The 23357-nt window shown below is 35.0% G+C and overlaps 1 long non-coding RNA gene across 1 annotated transcript; it reads left to right on the forward strand.

Annotated features, from left to right (window-relative positions):
• Positions 1 to 3125: 3125 nt before the first annotated feature.
• Positions 3126 to 12386, forward strand: LOC126490138 (uncharacterized). Its single transcript, XR_007589121.1, has 3 exons — positions 3126 to 3239; positions 6873 to 6917; positions 12206 to 12386. It is a non-coding gene; the product is annotated as an uncharacterized lncRNA (long non-coding RNA).
• Positions 12387 to 23357: the final 10971 nt, after the last annotated feature.

Genomic DNA, 23357 nt, shown 5'->3' on the forward strand with positions numbered 1-23357 from the left:
TTAGTTATTGATGCTGATCAACAAAAGATAGATACGGCAATCTGATACCATCAGGAAACTCCTTGGAGGGGGCCTCTTGCAGGCCCCCAAGTCAAAAGTGGTACATTGACCTCGTTACTGTGGAGAACATGTCTCACCAGGAAAATTAAAAAATTCAGAGCCTTCTCAAAAAAAAAAAAAAAACATACTGATCTAGATGATGGTATAAACATAGAGAATGAATCAAAGATTCCAATAGGAAATATATATTCTTGCAGACTTTTATAACTTATCAAAGACCAAAGCTAAGAGTGCATGTAAATGGAACTGCAATTGTGGGTTTGATAGACACAGATGCATATGTGAGTATCATTACTCCAGAATCTTGGCATCTAAATTGGCCTCTTCAAGAGGCAGATGTTCAATTACTAGGACTTGGAACCCTATGTCAAGTGAAACAAAGCATGATATGTTTTGAATGCATAGGGTCAGAAGGACAGAGAGGAAGGTTGAGGTTGTATGTGGCTAATATTGCGGTGAATTTATGGGATTGTGACCTTCTGCAGCAATGGAATACATAGATTAACATCCCTACAGTCTCACAAACTCATAATTCTAGGAAGGATATTATAAGGTACTATACACAAGGGTCACCAGCCATTCAGGCTGTACAAGAACACAAAGCAACTAGCAAACCTTTAGAGGTACCAACAGTCCTACCTTTAAAATGGTTATCTGAAAACCAATATGGGTTAAACAGTGGCTGTTAACAGAAGATAAACTGAAGGGTTTAGAACAGCTGGTACAGGAGGAACTAGATGCTTACCATATTGAAGATTCAAATAGTCCTTGGAATTCTCCTGTATTTGTTATAAAAAAAAATCTGGTAAATGGAGAATGGTGACAGATCTAAGAGCTGTCAACAGGTAATTCAACCTATGGGTCCTCTACAATCTAGAATTTCTCTGTCTTCTCTATTACCAAAACAATGGCCTCTTATAGTTATTGATTTAAAAGATTGTTTCTTCACTATACCTTTACAAGAAAAGGACAGAGAAAAAATTGCCTACTTATAATTCCCAGCCTACTAGGAGATACTAGTGGACTATCTTCCCACAGAGAATGCTCAATAACCCCACCCTACGCCAATACTTTGTAGGTCAGCCATTGGAAATAATACATAAAAAATTCCTAAATCTATAACTTACCATTACATGGATGACATTTTGCTATCTGATTCAAACAGATAATTTAGAAAGAATGATTGAAGAAGAAAACAAAGTTTTGCCAAAATAGGAATTACAAATTGCTCCCGAAAAACTACAGAGAGGAGATTCTGTTAATTGCCTAGGTTACAGAATAGGTTTACAGAAAATTAGAACACAAAAGGCACAAATTAGGAGAGACCGATTGCGGGCTCTGAATAATGCAATGATTGTTAGGAGACATTTTTCATCTACAACCAGATGTTGGGATAACTCCTGATCTAATAATTCATTTAAACAAAACCTTAAATGGTGACAAAGACTTAAATAGTCCCAGAGAATTAACAACTGTAGTAGAAAAGGAATTGATGTTGTTGAAGAAAAATTAGAGGCACATGTGGATAGGGTGAATCCAAATCTTAATTGCATTTTAGTCATATTGCCTTCCAGAAATACCCTTTTAGGAATTTTAATGCAAAGGGAATATATTATCTTATAATGAATATTTTACAGCATAAACCAAGTAAAAAATTAAAAATCTATGTGAAAAAAATCTCTAAATTAATTTAAAAAGGAAAATTGAGACTTTGTCTACTAGCAGGTATAGACCAAACACAGATTATATTGCCTTTTACTACTGAGGAAATAAAAAAAATATGGGAAGACAATGAACCTTGGCAAAGAGCCTGTGTTAATTTTTTAGGGGAGATTAAATCAATTATCTTAAAAAGTGATAGAATTAACCTTATAAAAAATACTTGGATCTTTCCCTGCATTGTGTGGGCCACTCTCATAAATAGAGCCTGTACATTCTATACTGATGCAAATAAATCAGAAAAGGCAGGTTACAAATAAGAAAATTTAATTAAGGAAAAAAAGCCCTTATAATTCTATCTAAAAGGCAGAATTATATGCTATTCTCATGGTACTAAGGGATTTTAAAGAACCTCTTAATATAGTTATTGATTCACAATATGCTGAAAGAGTTGGTTTGTATATTCAAACCACTGAATTTATACCAGATGATAGAGAATTGACTTTATTATTCATATACATTCAAGATATAATCAGGAATAGGCTCTGTCCCATATACATAAACACATCTGATCCCATATGGGTCTACCAGGTCTTTTAGCACAATGTAATGCAGAAATTGATTGATTATTGATTGGAAATGTGAAGGCCTCAGAATTTTATAAGAAACATCATGTCCACTCAGGAGGCAGAGGCAGGTGGATCTCTGGGAGTTTGAGGCCAGCCTGGTCTACAAGAGCTAGTTCTGGGACGGGCACCAAAGCTACAGAGAAACCCTGTCTCAATCCCCCCCCCCAAAAAAAAAGAAAGAAAGAAAGAAAGATCATGTCAATAGCAAAAGTTTAAAGAAAGAATTTTCATTACATGGCAATGAGCTAAGGAGATTATAAAGAGATGTCATACTTGCTCTTTCTGTAATCAAACACTTATTCAGGTTTTCAGTGGGCAACTAATTTTAGCTCAGAAAAGGCTGATTCAGTAATCACACATTTATTAGAGGTTATGACCATTATGGGTATTCCTGCACAAATAAAGCAGATAATGGCCCATCATGTGTCTCTAAGAAAAGGAAACAGTCTTTTTGCTTATTAAAATATAAAGCATATTATAGGTATGTCAAACAATCCTACAGGTCAGGCATTTATAGAATGATCAAATCAAAGTATAAAGGATATTAAACAAACAGAAAGGGATGGAAAATGCCCACGAAATGGATTACATAATGCTTTATTAACCTTGAATTTTCTTGATGCTAATGAGAAAAGGACAACAGTAGCAGAAAGTCATTGGACAATAAAAAAGTCTTCTGAATTAAATCAGCTGGTATATTTCAAGGATGTGTTGATCTCATAATGGAAGCCAGGAGATGTTCTATGTTGAGGAAGGGTTTTTGCTTTTGTTTCCACAGGAGAAGAAAACTATGGATACCATCAAAATTAATAAAGATTCAGTTTGAAAAGGAGAAAACTCTTGAAAAAGAGAAATGGCAGCTCATCCACAATGATGACAACCATACAGATGGTAAGGACACCTCATAAGGGTTGGAGTAGGCTTCTGTTCTTGTCTTTGCAGGAAAATACTCATCTTCAAAAAGCTAAGAGACCCTGGACATCTAGATTCCTAAAGAGGAGTAGATAATTATCCGGATAGGATTACCAAGCAAAGAGAATTATCACTTATGAGACCAAGTCATTTGAGGGTAAGAGTTTCTGAATACTAGCTAAAACAATAATCATGACTCACTTAAAAATCAAAGTTGGCTTTGGAGTTGGACACTGGCTCTGTCCTTCTCTAAATGCAAGCATGTTGTTAAAATAAAAATTCAGAGTTTCTGTCTCATGTCAGGAGCTGTGGTAGGGACAGAAAGAAAAAAAATAGAAAAAATTACTTTTCTTCATACTTATTTTTGTCTCTATCACACCTTTCATTGAATATATATGTCTGTATATATAATGTTTAAGTTTCCACAATGAACAATGAATTTTCCTGAAGTAATCTTTGAAGTTTCCAGGAAGAAGATGGGGTCTCACAACAACAACCTCACCTGGAGTATGATGTATGATGCTGATAGTGCTACTATGAGACCTATTTTGGGTATCAGCTGCTCAAGATAGTTCCATCTTAGTTAGCTGAAATGGCACACTTTTTACAATGTTCTGGCCAGAACTTCAAATAGAAACCTCAAAAAAAAAAAAAAAAAAAAAAACCCTACCAAATACTGAGAGACTATTTGCAATTATACCAGACAGTAATATTGGAACTTAACTATCATTTTACTTTCACAAGCTCCCATAGAAAGAACATCGCCCCCGTGACAGATGGAAATAATTCTAGAAGACAATGTCCCCTCTCCCAGCAAAGTTTGTCCTCAGGGTTAGGGACATCATTTAGGGGTTGATTATAATTGTTATAGAATTGGGGCTTGGGGGGAAATTATGTAAGCTCACAGATCTCTTTGGAAAAAAAGGAAATTAGATGGGATAATAGATTATTGTTACCTTACTCACACTAAAAATAATAGTGAGTACTGGGGTGAATATTTGTGACCTATTATTTATAGGCAATTTACCTTAGTATATATTCTTATATATTGATACAAGCTTAAATTATATTGAATATGTTCCTATTTTTGTCTACAATATTTGTATACCTAGCAAAGTTATTTTGTAATATTGTATGAATGCATGCTTCTAAGACATTTTGTATATTGAAACAATTTTAGGATATATTTATCTTATTACAATATAGATTTTTACCTCTGATCAAGATACTTATACATTGTTTCCATTTTGAGGTCATAGTCCTCATTTGTTGCAAGTTTTTTAAAGATTGTTTAATATTCTAATATGAAGTCTTAGTCTTTAAGTTATATAGGTATTAAGAAATATTAGTCAATAGTTATGATGTTTGTCATATTTATAGTTAGACTAATCAGGTTCTTTAGATACATAGAGATTGCATTCTACATAGATAGGTAATCTTCAACTATTTGAAAGAGCTGTAGAGTATGGCATTTAAATAACTTAGGGTTCTATTTGACATGAGACATGATTGCTCCTGGCAGCACCAATCTATTCCCAATAGGATATTAAGCGCTAAAGACACTCCATTTGGAGCTTGTTTTCTTCTTGGCAAATCTGGCCTTTGGTAAAGGAACTGCCTATGCCTCAACCACTGACAAGGTACATGGTATCCAGAAATGGATAAGCAGGACTGCCAAGACAAGGTAAAACAGTTTTGAAAAATTTCCTTCCTCTGAAAATGGTCTGTCAGTTACTCTAGGCCTTATCCAAGTTGTTTTCTGCAACATTACAAATGAGATTTTGGGTGATTGCCCAGGTAACCAGTTGTCTCTGTCATTTGTTGCACATTTTGGAAGTTGCTTGATGGCTTTTTCTGCTTACTCAAGTACTGTTATTCCCCTTTTTGGGACACAGATGGGGTTGAAGACTAGATAATTGTAGTTACTTTCCTCTCATGACTTAGCCAAGTTATTTATAATACAAGATTTAAACTCCTTAGGATATGATAATTTTTGAAACATTTATTACATATTTTTGCTCAATATTGTTTATGCCGGTGGTTTTAATTCTAATTTTTATACAAGATATTTGTTCATAATTTTGTATTAGGCTAAGAACTTTCTTATTTAAACAAATGGGGGAGGTGATGTAAGAATTCCTACAGCCAGTAGTCTTTAAGTTACTCACCCACTTGGCGTGGCCTTTTATACTATAAATGTCGACATAAACTGCTGGTCCAGCCTCTTTTCTGACTTTGGGAATTGGTTGCTGTTCTCTGTTTGAAAAGAGAGCTGTGATCTGTGAGTCTAACCCTAAATAAATAACTCTCTATTATAGTCACTTCTGAGCTAATGTGGAATATCTTTTAAGAGCCTATCATCGTGTGTGTGTGTGTGTGTGTGTGTGTGTGTGTGTGTAGAACCTTTTATTTTACATAAATGTTCCTGTTTCAAAGTTCTTGTTAACATATTACCTCTGGCTATTTCTATTTCTGAGTATCTGAAACTCTTCAATTGGAAATGACTTTTCAAATTTCCCCTAAATTCAAAAGCAGTCTCCTGTTTAAGAATATTAAGTATAGGTTCCAATAAAAAAAAATTGTCCCAATAGGAGAATAACATCCTTCTACTAACATGTATTTTCTCTTATAGTATGAATATGTTTTGTCATGTATCTCCAGAATCAGTCAATAGACCTAAAAGTAAAGCTGCCCAGATTTAGATGCCACTCAATTTAATGGTGCTACAAAAAGAGGCACTGGACTTCTGTTTGGATACCTCAGTGGTACATTATGAAGAAGACAGACAATTTCTATTTTCTTGAACACAAGGAAAAACTCCAAAATGTCATTTTATCCAAATAGTAGTATGCTGTATTTGAGTATTTAGGGTCATCTAAGTATTGTGTTGGCAGCATACAGTGCCAAATCTTAGGGATTTGTGTTAGTCAAAGTCAAGTTCTTACTCATGCTAAATGCCCACTGTGCTGGAGAAGGCTCTATTTCCTTTCAACTCCTAAAGACACAGGCTGATAAAATATTCAATCTGGAACATGTTTCCAAAATTGCTAAGGCAGTTAAAAAGATAGGCATGTAGATCAGACGGTGGATGTGTAAGCTCAGCAATGATACACATAGAGCATTTTATTCTCTTGACCAAGGAAAAATGTGTGGCAATGTTTAAAGACAATAATGAAGAATGAAATGCTGGAACAATGGGAAAAACCATACAGGAAGCAGCAAGAATGGGAAAGTCTACACAAAGTAAGCAAGCCCATCTTCTACATGCCATGGTCATAGGGAAGGAGGGTATCTCCAGGACTGCATTTAAAAACGGGAGATGCATGCTTCATTTGGCCTGCAATTCTTCAGGTGGTTTATATAACCCAAGTTGCCTTTTTATAAAGGTGAAGTAATTACCTAGTTACAACTCATCATGTAATTTCTTCCTACAGAGACTATATTAACTCAGGGTGGCATATTACTAATATTAAAATGCATAACAATTTTCAGAGAGATACTTCCATAAGTGAAAACTTGACTAATTTTTTCAAAGTGACAGACACATACAAAAATATATTGTTAATAAATAAACAAAAGCAAAACAATTCTATGCTTGTTGTCTCACTACAGGGAAAGAGAAGGCTGCAAGCTGACTCGAAAGCCTGAGCCAATAATGTAAGTTATCACTGTCTCTCCTTGCCTTCCTGCATATCTGCCTCCATGCAAAGTTGCTAGTGCAGCCCACCTGAGCAGCGCAGGTAGAAGCCTGGGAGCCCATGAGCATGACTGTTCTGCACACCCATGGTGCAACCAGAAAAGAGTGTGATGACAAGGGGTGTGGTGCTAGAGGAGAGCAGAACTTAAATTGAGGGAACTTAGAAAAGCTTTGTTTATAGGTCATTGTAAATGCACATAGCACAAAGCTCTCTAATCTTTACAGAAGATTGTGCTCTGCATTCCATTTTTAATTTATTGAGGGATTTTTAAACAATCTTTGCAAAGTTCCCCTCTAACTATCTACATTGTAGTGCAAATAATTCCACAGTTGCAATTATGTGCATGCAGAACTATTTGTCTAACCTACACCTTCTCAGGCAAAGAAAGGAAATTAAGTCCGGTATATAGACTAATTGCTCTTCTTTAATAAAAAATTACTTTGTTATTAGTGGATTAGCAATAGCATTCAACGGAATAATGTTATAAGAGGGACGCCAGTGTTAACCTTTGGGAATAAACTAATTTACCAATTAAATTTGTGATAAACTCGATATATTAACCAGTTCTCTCAAATGACATTCTTTAACAAGTGTACCCATTTGCAAATTATACTTTAAACAATGCTTTAAATTTTTTTGATTCAAAATTAAAGACAAAGATATGCTTAGCCATTTTCATTTTCCTGCCACCATAAATGAAATTATTCCATATGTTTAAACATTTCAGTGGGTATTGGATCCTTTGGCTACTAAAACAATGCTTACTATGTAGGGTATAAAAGATCATTACTAGAGAGACTTTATAGACTGGGGAAATGTTTATGCAGTACAGCCATTCATTTTGCAGAGACAAAGAAAACAATCCTTATATATGTTCCAAAGATAACACTTACTATAAGATGTAATAAATACAGACTTAGCAAATAAACCAAACAAACAGAAATAAGAATGAATCTAACCATTTGATTAAAACTAATTTTTGTTTTATTCAGTAGTTTATTTCTAAATCAGTATAATAAATAAGATTGATAAGAAAAACAAATATTGGAATGATAGTTGAAATATAGTTGAAAATCTTGGAGCTATTGTTGAAAAATAAAATCTGTGATACATTTTCCAAATTTAGAAATGTTAAGGAGAGCTGGGTGGCTCACTTCTGTTATACAGCACTTTAAAGGCCAAGGTGGGAAGATTGGGAATTAGAGGCCAGCCTAGGTTATATAGTAAATTCTAGCCAGTGATTGTCTCAACTCCACCAGCCCCCTCAAGTTAAAAATTTTGTTCCTCAAACAAGGTCATTTAAAAAAGACAGAAAAATCAAATAGTTGGTATAAAACAACAGTATAGTTAAGAGGGCTGGTTAAGTATGATTATATTATCAAACAAAATAGCCAAATTGGAAACAAATTTAGCCAGATTATTTTTGTGTATGTGTGTTTGGGTGTACATGTGTATTTGTATGTGAGTACCCATGTGTACAATACACATACACGGGTTTGCTGCTAAGTGTGGAAGACAAATGTTGACTTTGGATGTCTTTATCTATCACCACTTTATATACCAAGACAGGTTCTTAGGCTGAGCCAGGAATTCTAAGATTTGGCTAGCCTATCTAACTAATTTGCCAAAGGATCCAACATATCTATCTCTTGTATATTAGGCAGGCCAGCACACATCCTGGCTTTTTCATGGGTGCTAAACTTGGTTCTCACACCTGTGTGACAAACACTTTATCCACTGAGCCATCTCTCCAGTGACAGATTAATTTTTTAAAGATATGTTATTTAATTTAACTTTTACCACAAAAAAAATCAAAAGGCAACTATGGGACATAAAAATGGAGAAGAACACGGTGTTGTAACATTGGGGATATTTGAATGCAAGTTTAAATGGGTTAGGGAACAAAACAGACAGTACTCAAAGAGGAAATACAGATGGATAAGAATTTTTTATTTTACTTTATGCTCCACATTCCTAGTCATTGGAAATGCAGATTAAAGCTTCTTTGAGACTTCATCTTACCGCAGTCAGAATGTCTAATATTTTGCTTCTTACAGCTTTGCAATGCTTTCTAAAGTCTACTAAGTCTTCATTGCCTTTCCAGTATTTACTAAGTTTCCCTGGTGGAGTCCCGACAGGCTGAACTCACCTCATGGAATTTCTTCTCTCAGTTCTTAGACTTACATTTTTTTTAAAAAAAAAATTTATCTGTTTATACTGACTCATAAGTGGATATTAACTGTAAAATAAAGGATAACCATGCTACAATCCACAGCCCCAGAGAGGCTATGTAACAAGGAGGGTACATGGAGGGGCACCCAGATTTCCATGAGAAGAGGAAATGAAAGCGATTTCATGAGTGGTGGGGATAGAGGGTGGGGATGGGAACAGGAGTGATCAGGTTGGGGAAGGAGCTGAGGGGGAAAGTACTGAAAGAGAAAGAAAAAGTAGGAGAATCTGAAAAAAAAAATCTCAGCTTAGACTTGTAAACAGAAGCAGAGCTTTTCTGTCCTGACCACTTTTGGATTTCTTGTGGAACTCCTAACAGTAGGTGCAGGGTTAGTCTCTGACACTTTTCTGGTATTATGGACCCTTCTCCTCAGGCAGGGTCACCTTGTCCAGCCTTAACACGTGGGAGGTGGTTAGTCTTAGTGTAACTTGATATGCCACATTTTGTTGATATTCATGGGAGACCTGCCCTTTTCTAAACAGAAATAGAGATAGAGTGGATTGGGGATGGGAACAGAAGGTGTTAGAAAGGAAGAACTGGGAGAGAGAAGGAGGTGGGGGAACTGTTGCCAGGATGTGCCATAACTAAATTTATTTATTAAATACTTATAATGAATTAAAAAATAAAATAAAAGGAGACAGCTTATACAGGGATTTCTGTTAGAAGCTAAATTGCAGAAATAGATGGATAAAGATGAAAAAAGTTAATAACTAAGAAGAAATGCAAATAGTGCTTTAAAATCTGTAACACATCTTCAGAAAGGCAAATAAAGAAAAGTTAACTTCCATGTCCAAAAAATGTGACTTCATGCCTACCTAACCTCAGGTTGTCTTTGATGTCCATGGGAAAAGGCCTGCTAGTACCCTGTACTGCAAATCAGCATCAGTTATCTCTGTAGCTGAATACCAAACAGGTGAAGCTCTGGGAATTTCTTAATGAATTGTTGAAAAACCAAAATAAACAATGTATAAAGACTGAAAAGTAATATACTTTCTCTACCTCATTCCCCATTTTCCCCTTCCTTCTCCCTCCTTTCTTTCCTTCTTCCTCCTCCTCCTTTCTCTTCTTCATGAATATTGATTGGATATATTTGTTTATTTTAATTGTAAAATTATTTGAATATATATTCAAATATATGTATTTTTGTGGCATCTGTATTTGTCCAATATTTTAGCAATTTAAAATCCATTTCTGATTGGCTGTTTTTCTAAACCTTCCTATAATTCTATAGAAAATTATCAATCCACTGTAATTTAAGCTCCATCTCAACAAAGTAGATCTTATGATTGTTCCTCATCTGACTGCTCCTACAAAAACTAATTCTACACTTGGACCTCTGCAATAGCCCCACTACTACCTCATATACTTCCCAATTCTATGCCTTCCATCCCACAGTCTTTCCTCCTCTCCTCACTCCTTAATTTCACAATTTACATATTTTATACCTTTACTCCAGAACAAAAATCTATGAATCACATACTCTTTCCAAAATACCTCAGATAATACAGTCTCTATACTCTAATGGGGACACATGGAGAATGACAAAGAGTTTCCCATACCTAGGAGGATTGGAAATGCTAATAAAGTAGAGGAGGCATTAAGGCATCTCACCCTTAAATAGCAACAGGAAACACATTTCTTAATGTTTCATAAGAAGGAAGCATCATGGGTTGAGCATTATATAAGTCAATTTGTTAAATGCTTTAAATATATATTTGCTCTATCAGTTCCTTTCCTCTAGAGAATCTTAAATAATACCAATAGCTAACACAATTCCAAAATAGAATGAATTCTTACTATAAAAGTTCTGTAAACAAGAGTATTGGTGAAAGAATAATCATAGTCAACATAGATTGCTCAGAAACAGGCCCAACAGCTAAGAAGTCAGTCTTTCCATTATGCAAAGGGAACTGATGGGAAAACAATAGTCTTCTCATGAGTGATGCTGACTGGAATTATCTGGTGTCTTCTAAGAAATATTTCTATACAAGGCATTACACTTTGGTAAAAATTAATTTAAACTGGATCACCAACTAATACCAAACCATAGAACTGCCTTATTAATTTAAGAGAATGTGTGTGGTCTTGGGATAAATGTTTAGCACAATGAACCATTCATACAACAAATACTAGTTGTCTCCATAAAGGAATGAGCAATAAAGGTGAATAAACTTATGGATGCATAAACAATGATGACTGAAGATACCTTGCTGAAATGTTATGTATTTTCTGATACCATTCCATATTTATGCCATATTTAAAAAGGACAAAATTAAAGACGTAGTAAATAAAAAGGATGTTAACAAAGAGTTTGTGGTGGGTTGTGGGATATCTGTTTGCCTGGAATATAGGGAATGTTTTAGGGTAAATAAACTATTGTATATGAGCTGTGTGAAGATAGATACTATGTAAAATTTGTGAAAAATCCATAAAACCTCATAATTTATAGAGTAAATATGAATAATTTTCAAAATCTTAGAAAAAGTCAAGACTTCTGATAGATTGTAGAATATGTTCAAAACTGCCAGGCGGTGGTGGCGCACGCCTTTAATCCCAACACTTGGGAGGCAGAGGCAGGCAGATCTCTGTGAGTTTGAGACCAGCCTGGTCTACAAGAGCTAGTTCCAGGACAGAGAAACCCTGTCTCGAAAAAGAAAAGAAAAGAAAAAAAAAGAATATGTTCAAAACCAAAACCAACCAAATAAAACCTGCTGTATTAAAGGTATAAGACATAATGTCTAGTGAGAGAGAGTTCCATCTCTGAAACTATCCTGCATGGTGTCAGGAAATAATCTACTCCTGAAAGTTGTCCTCTGATCTCCACATGCATAATCTGCCACCCTCATCCCCCCCTACACACATACACACACACAAAGTATTTTTTGAAATGTCTGAAAACTATAGGAGTTACAAAAATGTATTTCTGTGTGCTTGAAAACTCAGTTAAATTATATAAACAAAATGAGCTTAATGATGGAGTAAGCCTTTTATTTTTCTTTCTTTTTTTTTTTTTTTAGTTTAGGAATCTGCCTCAAGATTCCTGCCTTGAGTTCCTGTCCTGATTTCCTTCAGTGATGAATTGTGTCCTAAGAATTGTAAGCAGAAATTAACAATTTCTTTTTCATATTGCTTGTGGTCATTATGTTTTAGTAGAGTAATAGCAAACATAAGTAAAACAACAACCTCACTCAATGTCAAGTAACAGTAATAGTCAAAATAAAAATTTTCAAAAAATGTTTTGGAATTATTTCACTCATTTTAAATATTTCATAGATAATTCATTTTTGTAGATAATTGAAATAAAGAGAATCTAAACCCAATGTGATTTGCTACTAATCAGGAAGTAGAAAAGTGCAGGGGGTCAAGTTCAGTTTCAAAACACAATTGTACAATTGTCAATGTTACAAACAAGCATCATCAGTGAAGGATAGACAGGTGTGAAGAGAGTTGTAAGGTAATGTTTCCAATACCTTAAATAGAATTTTAACAATATAATTTTATGTAGTGAATACAATTATTTAGTCTAGAGTTATACAGATTTGAGTTTTTTTTCTTCTCTTCTTGTACATTCATGTCATAGCAAGTATTCATGTAGCTGAAAAGACAAATTGCAGCAGACTGTACAGGGACTATTTAAATAGAGTTGCTATGCTATTTTGGAGCAAGAACAGATGTTCTCTAAGGCAGGAACTAATAACTTTTTGCACGCATAGACATTTCTGCTATTAGTGGTAGGCTGAATGTTCAGAATGTGAAACGGAAGTAGTAAGTTAGAAACTCAGAATATAATAACAGAAGCTCATCAAGACCATGGTTGGCACCATGACTTACTCTGTCCCTAGAGTCTTCAGCTCCCAGCTAATCCATGATTACATCAGTCAATAGAGATTAGGCTGAGTTATCTCAGTTCCCTAGCCCTCATTCTGTGTCTAGAACTTATCACATTATTTTCTTCTTAAAATGTTTTTGTATCTTTTGTAACAATATTTTATCAGTTTTATATTTTACCTAATATCAAAACCATTAAAATATAAACTATTAAACTACTTATTAGCTATAAGTTTTATTATATATATATATATATATTGCCTAATACATTTGAATCATTGAAATTGGAAATAAATAAAAAATCATCTGATAAAAAAGAAAATCATCCATAATAAAGTCCCACTATGGTGACATTTTTTAAATATTAAATATATCACCTCCCATTTTACTTTTCATATTTGTCTACCATCTAGCCATGTATTTGCCCACAATTCAAATTATTTTTGTTTCATTGAATTTAAAATTTTCTGCCTTTATTAATTTGTTAATTCTGATTTTTTAATTGAATCTATCTACTATATAATTATTTTTCAAATTTTATTTTTGAGTGTATATTTGTACATGATTTTTTAATAATTAAAAAACTTTTTTATAATATTAATCTTGGTGATAAGGGAAAAAACTCCCCTTCTCTTAATGCTGTACCTAAAAATAAACTAACTTATTGAATGAGGTGAGGTATTCATATTGCAGAGAGGTGAGGATGGTAAAAGTGGAGAGGCAAACTCCATTATGGCAAACTTAGCAAATTTTCTTCAATTCCTTAAGAAAATGTCATGTGGATCTGCTGAAACCCAGTCTACATGGAGAGAGGCCATCCAAGCTTACTAGACTGTCAGAAAGGAGACAAAGTTTGCAGAAAAGGAACTCATCTCAACTGACTCAGGCCTACTCATCTGCTCCCCTCTGCCACCTGCCTGGCAGAACTCATGGACTTGGGAATAGAACAGATTTAGATAAGTCACCATATGATCTACTTTAATGAGATCTTTGAAATACCAAGTTATTATTACAGCAATGAATCATGCGGCTTAATATGTTGCTTAAGATGCACTTTTAACAAAGTTGGATAGTTTAATAATATTAAAAGTCATTAGATCTCAATGCCAGTATATATTTATATGTTAAAAACTAGACAGTAGCTGAAGAAATGGCTCAGATATTGAGCACATATTGCTCCAGCAGAAGACCTGAGTTCAGATTCCAACATCCACAATGGATGGCTCACAACTGTCTGTAACTCCAGTTGCACTGGACTGGATGCCTCTGGCCTCTATAGACACACACGTGCACACACACACACTTGCATATTTTGACACACAGACACATATACATAAATGTTTACCAAAAAAAAAAAACAAGAATGAAAAATAGTCAGGGATTAAGTTTTGTTCATTTGAGAACCCTCTTGGTAACATTTTTTTAAAACTTCTTGTGCTAGTGAAGTATGTGGTTAACTGTGCTAGTGAAGTATGTGGTTAACTGCACCTATAGAAGGAAAGGGCATTTCAAAAGTTTGTATACAAAACACAAAAAAACAGGAGACTCCACTTGAGCACAGCCAATGCAGAAGTGTATCTATGTTCAAGGGTAGTATTAGCCAATGATGTCCCAGTTAAGAATAAGCAACATTCAACTTCAAAAGACACAGAAAGGTTCCTATCAACAGGCACGAGTTTAAAAGCATATTTGCCTCTGAGCATTTTTCTGAGTCACCTACCAGGAACCAAGCTATTGAAAAGCATGTTACCCACAGAGACATAGACACACGAAATCAGGGCTAAATGATGAACAGGGCTAAATGATGAAACAGCAACTATTCCCAAATAATTTATTTACAACTTAATGTACTCAGCAGCCTGTGACAGCATTTAGAGTGATAATTCGTGATCATTTATACAAAGAAAAATTCATATAGCATTGTGTTGACTACCAATGCACACTGCTACATGGTGTATTCAAAATCACAGAGTAAAGGAAGATGCACAAGTGCTGTTTGGACTCTATGTATATAAAACCTGAAAAGCAAGCTGAACAAACTACAGTATTAGACATTGATAGTCATCCTTATGATGGAAACTCAGTTAATGACAATGTAGATTCTTCAATGTGTTTTACTTCTTTAATGCTAAACTTTCTAAAAGACATAGTGGCTATATGGATATGTTCTCTGTGTAATAATTCCCTGTTTATTAACACACACACATATATATATATATGCTTGTACATTTTTTCTGCATAGGTAAACAGATCTGGTTTAGCTCACAAGTGAGGTATAGAAAATATCTGCTGCTGATAGTCAAAGTAGATACCTTCCTTATAATGCCCTTTGGCCAGAGCAAGCTCTCTTTCCTAAACAGATAGGCCTCCTCTCTAGAGAAGGTACACATAACAGTGAACAATGCAATGATACAGATGCCCAGCTCCTTTATCTCATGACAGGACAGTTTTGATGGGCTACCCCAGCTCCAAAGTTCTAATGAAACTATATTATGGTTGAATTATTTTCTTCCTTATCCATCTCTCCTCAATTCCTGACAGATGCTTTTCCTATAGTCATTCACTAATAAATTTGACTTAAACTACTTCAGAAACAATACCTAGGCAACTCAACTTAATTAACTTAGTATTGAAAGGACCCTTAAAAACAGACTCTAAAACACAAATTTAAGGTCAGTATAACTGGTCAGGCCATCTGACAATGAAGATTCCACAGATGGTAGAAGGGAGATACAAATAGTCTTTGAACTTCACCATCTCAGAACTCTGCTAGGAGTCAGGAGTGGTGGCAAGGATGCAATGACTATGTGCATGTTTTATGATCTTCATGCTGTGTGAGAAACAGTGAAATGAAAGAAGAGACTATGGACATATGAGAATTTAGAGCGATATGTATCAAATAGAAACAAATAAACCAGTAGCTTATGGAAAAAGTTTTTTATCAAATTCTTCGAATAAACCGAGTTATCACAAATGATTGCCAAAACCATATCCTAGCATAAGAGTCCATATGCTGAGATTTCTTATGCAAAAACACCTAGCCAATATCTGCCTATCATACACCTGACACATGCCAGTTGTTATGATTCTTATGGTCAGGGTTTCTTATTTCAGAAGCATATAATTCCAGAGGCACATGGTGAAGTGTTCTTCTCCTTGCCCTTATAAAGTGCTGTGTTTCTTGGCTATCTGCGTTTCTTCATCGCCTCCATAGTTTGCCAATGCATATACACCCTGAATTTTTGCAAATCTTCTGTTCATTCATGAGCATTGCTAACTTATTCTCTTTTCTGAGAAAACCCATCTGAGTTTCCTTTCAGGTTGACAAGTGAAAAAAGTAGAGTGAGAAATTTTGGGTAAAAACTTCCTCCTTCCCAGAATTCTCCTGTTCTCATTTTATTTCCTGTCTGGTTTTCCTGCCTATACTTCCTGCGTGGCCAATCAGTGTTTATTTGTAACATGATTGACAGAATACAGACAATTCCCCCACACATCAAAGCTGGATACAGCAACCTAGCAGGAGGAAAAGAGTCCCAAGAGCAGGCACAAGAGTCATAAACTCACTTGTTCTCAAGGTCATGAGTCCCATAAGAAAACTAAGCTAATAGCTATATGTATGGAGAAGACCTAATGCAGACCCATGTAGGCCCTGTGCTTGTTGCTTCAGTGGTGTGGGGGAAGTTGATTTCTCCTACTCCTGCCCAGGCACCAAAGCAGCAGGATGTGATCTCCCCACTGAAAAAAGGTACTGAGCCACATGGCTAACATAGATAAAAAAAAAATGGGTTAATCAAGATGTGAGAATTAGCGAGTGAGAGGCTAGAGCTAATGGGCCAATCAGTTTATAATTTATGGAGACCTATGTGTGATTTTCTTTGGGGCTAAACAGTTGTGGGGGTTCCAGGTGGGACAAAAACCCCCAAAAACAAGCAGGGCTGTCCTGTTCGTTGTTACACTTCAGTCTCTGTGAGCTCATATGTACCTCTCTTAGTTGATTCAGGCCTTGTGCTCCTGAAGCCTTCATCCTTTTTGCATCTTACACTTTTTTCTTCCTTTCTCTTGAGATTTCTCTGAGCTCTGAGGAGTGGAATTTGATAGAGACCTGCCATTTAGACTCTCACTTTGCCTAATGTTTGACTGTGGGTCTCTGTATCTGGTCCCATCTGGTAGTAGAGAAATCATCTCTGATGATGACTAGATAAAGTACTAATCTATAAGTATAGCATAATATTATTGGCAGTCTTTTTATTGATACATTATTTGGGACCAGTAGTGTTTGTTTTACCTTAAATCTCCGAGCTATCGAGTGTTCTTGTGTTATTCTGCCACTTGTCCTATTGGTCTTAGCCATTCTGACAGGACTGAGATAAAATCTTGAAATAGTTCTGATTTGCATTTCCCCAAAGACTAAGCATCTTGAACATTTCTTTTTCTGTTTCTCAGACAGTTGAGTTTCTTCTACTGAGAATTCTTGTTTACATCTGGACCCCATTTTTTACTGGGTAATTTGAGTTTTTTATATCTAGGTTCTTAAGTTTTTTTTATGTATTTTGGATATTAATCCTCTACAAAGTGTAGAGTTGAGAAAAATAATTTCCCATTATGTAGGTTGCCACTTTGTTTGAATCACAGTGCTGTTTATCTTACAGAGGCACTTTAGTTTCATGAGGTCTCAAATATTAATTGTTGGTCTTAGTGCCTTTGCTATCAGTGTTCAAAGTCCTCTTTTTGACCAATGCGTTCAAGGTTCTTCCCCTTGTTCTCCTCTATCCACTTCAATGTGTCTGGTTATCTATTGAACTCTTTGATTCACTTAGACTTGATTTTTTTGTACAGGTGATAGAAATATATCTATCTCCATTCTTCTACATGCAGACATTTGGATAGATGAAGAAAGTTTTATGACATACAGAGGAAAAGGTATATTCTTTATACTTGTGTGAAATGTTCTGTAAATATCTTTTAGGTCCATTTGATTTAGAACATATGTTAGCTCCCATATATCTCTATTTAGTTTTTATTGTGGATGACCTGACCATTAGTGAGGGTGAAATGCTGAAGACTCCCCCTATCAGTGTATGAGAGTTAATATATGATTTAAGCTGTCAAAATATTTCTGTTGCAATCTTAGGTGTCCTTATATTGGGGGCATAGATATTAAAACTGAAATGTCAGCTTTGCAAATTATTCTTTGGTGAGAGCATAGTGTTCTTTCCTACCTCCTTTTATTAGTTTTTGTTTTAAGTCCATTTTGTGTGATATGAAAATGGCTACACCATATTGCCTCTTAGGTCCATTTCCTTAGAACATCTATTTCCAATCCTTTACTCTGAGGTAATTTCTACTCTTGATGTTTAGGAGTGTTTTTTAGATGAAATTGAAGAATGGATCTTGTGATCCATTGGCATGTAGTCAAAGAACAAAGAAAAGATCACAGTGGCTTTCTTGTTACATAGTTGAGGGTGAGACTGCAATTTGACCTCAGGAAGAATAGGAGAGGTATGGCTCAGGCTTCATCCTGCTTGTTGCACTGGGAAGAGCAGTCTTTAGGTTCACAATGGGTGCCTGCCACTTTGGGTTTGGGACAAAACAGGGAGTGGAGGGAGGAAGGTTAAAATGGGAAGATCTGTGATACCCACAGGAGATGGGAGTATGTTAACAGGGAAGGTTGCCATGGGAGTTCTACCGCAGTGCTGTGGGTGATTGGATATGAAAGAACAGAGAGAAGAGATCTGTAGGCAGGCCACCAGGTTTTTTGGAAGTATGACCTCTGGATTAGCAGGGGGCACCTGTTTGAGTTGGGGACTAATGGAGGTGAGAGAGGTTAAAACGGGATGGACTGTTAGATCTACAGAAGATGTGGGCAGTGGGAAGGGAAGGCTGTGGTTGGTGTTCTGTGTCACTGAAGACAAAAGTGGGAGATTGGATTTGGAGGGGAGAAGGAAATGGTGAAGATCTTTAGTTAGCTTACCTGTTTTTCTCTTATGCTTAACTTAAATAGACAGTTTTAATATTTCTTATTTTACCTAACAACAAGTAGGATTATTTTATGAAACTATATTTTAAAAAGAGTATTTGTTAGGCATGCTTCAATACTTAGTACAGAAGCGGTAATAAATACCATATTGTCATTCTTTCAAACTAATGTTCTATTTCTTAATAACAGGTGATAGTAATCATATTCCCTCTTACTGGTTGTTGTATAACTATTTATTTTTCCATTATAATTTACTAGTTAAAAATTGATGTTTTTCTGCCATTCTTAATATGTGATTAGTTGATATTCTTGCTGTTTTATATTATAGAAACATATTACAAAGAATAAGGAGTCCATAAAATATCAATTTGTAGATATTTGAAATGTATTGTTCTAAAATTAAGGTAGTATAACAGTATGTTTTTGAAAATTCATGAGAGAAAATGCAAAGAAAGGAAATTAGAAGAAAAAGAAACACAACAAAACTACTCTCTTTTCTTCTACACACCTGAAGTAATTGGTGTTTTAAAATGTGTTTATGAATAAAGATTTAACAGTCTGCAGAATATAAATGATAATATATCTGCCAGAACAAAGACTCCTATAATAAGTAAATAATAAGAGATAGAAATTATTTACTATTTACTATGTGAATGACTCCTTTTTGAAGCCCTTTTGTCAAATACTAACCACAATATACAAAATAGACAGTAATAGCTCTATATCTGTGAATATATGATATTAGCATCAATTAATTTGCCCCAAATCATAATATCTACAGTAGAATCTCAGTTTGCATTCCATCATGGTCTGAATAAATCAGATTGCTGCATTACTATACCAGTAGTGTCAAACTCAGCCTCAATGTGGTCTGAGAACTGAAGAAAGGAGTCCATTTGTTAATCACTTAGTCTCTAGATTTGTACATTGGGAATTGATGGAATTTTTAGAAGCTGAGGCCTGCAAGGGGGGGTCTTCTGATAATTTAATAGGAAAATGAGGCCCTGTCTCGACTCTCTATCCTTTTATACCCTGATTAATAGGAGAAAGGTCCTACTCAGTCACATGTTCCCACTATATGACACCACAGGTCCCAAGCAGTGGTCCCAGTGACTGTAACTGATGCCTTAAAACTGTGCATCTGCTAGTTACTATAGTAACAAAAAGCTATCAGGGGAGGCTTTCTTACTTATAGTTTAGATTATTTAAATTAAAAAGTCCACTTTCTTCTTTGTTTCATTCCCATGGTACTGAATATTACTTTTGAACATTTTCATCCTTTATTCTTTTAGAGAATACATCTTAGGTTACCCTGGGGTAGTTGTCATTTCTCAAGGCTGCCTTTCCATTCAGCTGTATGGCTCTCCTGAGGAATGACTGGCCAAAAGGAGGTACTTTGTGAATCATGTGAGAGATAACTGGGTACATTCTGCTGGAAGCAGAGATACAATTACACACCAGGGACCCAAATAGGATTCTTTAGTACATTAATACCAACCTTCAAATGGAATGATAGGTGTTCAGCTGAGTTTCTGCTAAATGTAAGTTAAAGTATTACATTAATAGAAGGTGCTATTTTATGACAGTGCCTTTAGAATTGAAATGACATGTTGTTATAAAAAGAACTTTATCAAGACATGAGTGTTCAAGAGCTACTTACAAGTATATATGGAGACAGTGATAACCAATCCCATGAAACTCATAAATCTGCCGTTCTGACAATACTTGGGACTTTTTGTAAAAAAACTCACTGTCAAAGCAAAGGAACAAAAATAAAAAAAAAACTAGATATAAGCAACATTTTTCAAGCAAAGAAGCTTTTGCTGCAGTCTGTGAATTCATTCCAATGGAAACAGACACGTTCAGCTATACATGAGCTACTCAGTTATCTTACTCCTGTTTCGCTGTTTTGGACTCTGACTTTGATAGAAAGTGAGACATAAAGAATTTTCAAACCTCCTATTTGTGAAGGCGTTGAATGTAAATGTAATAAGTGCAGTTTTGAAATTTACTTTGCAAGTTGAAGTTGGCTTTATGAATAGGGAAACCTGCTCTGCAACTTGGTAATGGTTTATTTTCTCGGTTCAATTGGAATTTTTTACATGCTGTGACGACAGAGATTGTATGTCGGTACCATAAGACTGAAGCTGTGTACTTCTTATTTGTATTACACACATTTCCCCAAATATTTTAATCAATAAAGTACAATTTCTCAGAACTTAGTCATAGCAGCATAGTTTTCGGCATCAAAGTGCTTTATAAAATAACTATGTCCTTGCATTATTCCAAAATATAAACATAAAGTATCAAATTTTTCATGTGTGTGACTGCTCTGATGTGTCCAGTAAATATTATTTGTTCATAGTCATCCATTTATTTTGATTTTATGATTTTTCTATACCCTCTTACTCATTTATCACTGAGTCATTGGTGAGATGGTGTAAGTTGAACTTCCCATTTGGGGCTGAGCACTCCACAATCTGCATCTTAGCTAGTTGTGGGTCTGGGTTCATTGTCAGCTACTACAAAAAGTTTCTCTCATGAGTACTGAGAGATGCACTAACCTAAGAGTATAACAAGAAGTACTCAGGAAACAACAATTATATTACATCTATTTAGGAGAATAGTAGTGAGTTTACCTAGTATCTATGTCCTGTCCAGCACATACAAGACTTGTTCTAGCTGAAGCCAGACTAAATACCAGCTTTAAGAAGGAAGGTGTGCACAGAAAACCATCCATAGATAAGAGGTATTAACTGTTGTGAGAAGGAGAATTGTTTTAAGGGCGGGACCATGGTAAGGTGACTACACTCTAGTGGAAAGCTACCATATCCAAGGTATATGGGAAGCACAGACTGAGCTTGATTTAAGAGAAGAACAAGGAGGAAGAGAAAGAGGAGGCTGAATTGTTTGGGAAGAAGAGGTGGGGCTGGGAGGGGTTAGGCAAATGGATAAAAGTGATCAAATTACACTGTACAAAATTTTCAAATAACTTCTATCTTGGGAAAACTAAATAAATTAGAAGAATAAATGACAACCATAGTTTTCGGTCTCCAGATACTTTCCATCTGTCATACACAGACACATTTCAAATGTTTTTTTTTTCTTTTATTGATTGTAAACTATCCGTAGGAAAGAATCGTGCGAGCTAGCTTACACATTTTAAAAGGAGGTTTAAATTGAATTTGTCTGAAGAAAGATATCAGGTTACATCAATCATGTCATAGTTTCCATTTTGAGTTGAAAGAAGGGATGCTGTACTGATAAACAGTACTTCCAGCAACATTTTATTCTTGAAATAAATACATATATGCTTACCATCTACAGGTTACTACATTATCACCTGACTTTATTACATTAATATGTGCATAGACTATACCCATGAAGAAACTAAAATATAAACAAAAGTGAAAAGAAATAGAAGAAAAATAATTGAAACAATACATAGCAAGCTACAACAAATGATTCCTGAGAATAGAAAGATAAGTGATCAATACAGATCGGTGAAAATTATCTTTGTATGATAAAAATTATAATTGACTGCACAGGTACAGACATTTCTTTTTTTAAAAAAAATATCATCACTATAAAATCTTGATTTTTGTATAAAATTTCTGGAAAATTCAGTAGTAAATGAGGAGAAATACAGTATTCCTTCTCTCATCATTAAAACCCCTAATATCAATTGCCAGACTCAGAACTACTATTTAGTTACAAATACCTTATTTGAAAACATAGTTCAGATAATTTCTCATTTATATTATGATAGGCTTTTACAATTAAATGTCCATTGGAACTAAATCTATTTATGGCCTCTTCCACTATTTCCTCCTCTGCTTCATCTATGTCCATTTTGAAATAGCATCTGTCATATCCTTCTGCCTCGGTGATGTTCTGTTTAAGTGGGGGGAACAAGCAACCAGGGCTAACTGGAACTCCTGGGCCATAATAAATAGCTCCTCCCTTAATGGGTTTCTCTCAGGTATTTAGTCATAGTGGTGAGAATAGTAATAAAGTCATGGTATTGACGAAGCAAATATGGAATCTCTCACCCAATCCACGCTTTCTGTTTTGTTTGTCATAGAGTCAACACCTAAATGTATTCAATCTTTAATTTTATTTGCTTTTGTTTGGTAGCTGGGGAGTTTTAAATTTCATTGTTATTCAAGTATAGAACTAGTCAGTCTATGCACACAAAATAACAGGTGACCCATGTTTGATCATTTTTGACATAAAGAAATTAAAATTTTATATGAACTGACCTATGTTGTTTACTTTAAGACTTTTGATACAAAAAAATTATGAATGTTTCCCAAATTTATTACTATATATTAAAACTTTATGCTTCAAAATTGCTTGTACTT

This window comes from Alexandromys fortis, unplaced genomic scaffold, assembly GCF_014885135.2.
Source record: "Alexandromys fortis isolate MF-2015 unplaced genomic scaffold, M_Fortis_MF-2015_v1.1 scaffold_22, whole genome shotgun sequence".
Classification (NCBI taxonomy): domain Eukaryota; kingdom Metazoa; phylum Chordata; class Mammalia; order Rodentia; family Cricetidae; genus Alexandromys; species Alexandromys fortis.